The 911-nt window shown below is 43.6% G+C and overlaps 1 pseudogene; it reads right to left on the bottom strand.

Moving 5' to 3' along the window:
* Positions 1-361: 361 nt before the first annotated feature.
* LOC119264547 lies at positions 362-496 on the bottom strand (annotated as a pseudogene).
* Positions 497-911: the final 415 nt, after the last annotated feature.

The following is a 911-nucleotide window of genomic DNA, read 5'->3' as shown; positions in this document are numbered from 1 at the left end:
GAAAAATGTTAACATTCTTGCAGAGTTAACTTATTGTTTTATTTTACAACCATTTGTCACTGTGTTTGCACATTATGAAATTAGACCTCTGCATTTAACCCATCTGTGCAGTGAAACACCCACATACATGCATGCTAGTGAACACACACACTAGGGGGCAGTGAACACACTTGCCCGGAGCAGTGGGCAGCCCTATCCACGGCAGGCGGGGAGCAATTGGGGGTTAGGTGCCTTGCTCAAGGGTACTTCAGTCATAGACTGTCAGCCGAGGGGATCGATCCGGCAACCTTCTGGTCACAGGGCTGGTTCCCTAACCTCCAGCGCACGACTGTCCCCATTCTTTTTTTTTTGTTTGTTTGTTTTGAGGTGGCCGTCTTCTGTCTCCATGTTCTAAAAATCAATTTAATATGTAGTCCTCATATAGATGACATATCAGATATTAAACTGATAAAAACAGATACTACACTTGACCTTAGCCAAAAGGCCGAGAAGCGATTCATTAGTGTACATTTTCTTTTACAGTATTTGACAGACACTGTTATTCAGAGCAATTTCCAGAAAGCCTTTTTGCCACTCAAAGAATGTAACATTAGCAAGAGGTTAGAGTGCAAAAAATGCCCTAAAAATAGACAAGAAATGGGCCAAACCCAAAATACTAATGGCTTGGACAGGTCAAAGTCCAGATACAAACCCAACTGAGCAGTTGTCACCAACCCTGCTCCTGGAGAGCTATATACCTGAAGAGTTAACCCTGACTGAACACAATGATCCAAATCATCATTTCGTGTAATGACTTTGATCAGAAATGTCAGATTTGGGCTGGAGCTGTGCTCTGCAGGTAGACCTGCAGCAGCAGTGATGGTGGCCACTGCCATAGGGTACATTTGGTCCCACATTAAAGACTCACTGGT

The sequence above is a fragment of the Pygocentrus nattereri genome, chromosome 11 (assembly GCF_015220715.1).
Source record: "Pygocentrus nattereri isolate fPygNat1 chromosome 11, fPygNat1.pri, whole genome shotgun sequence".
Taxonomy (NCBI): domain Eukaryota; kingdom Metazoa; phylum Chordata; class Actinopteri; order Characiformes; family Serrasalmidae; genus Pygocentrus; species Pygocentrus nattereri.
This window is presented reverse-complemented; position numbering and strand designations above follow the sequence as displayed.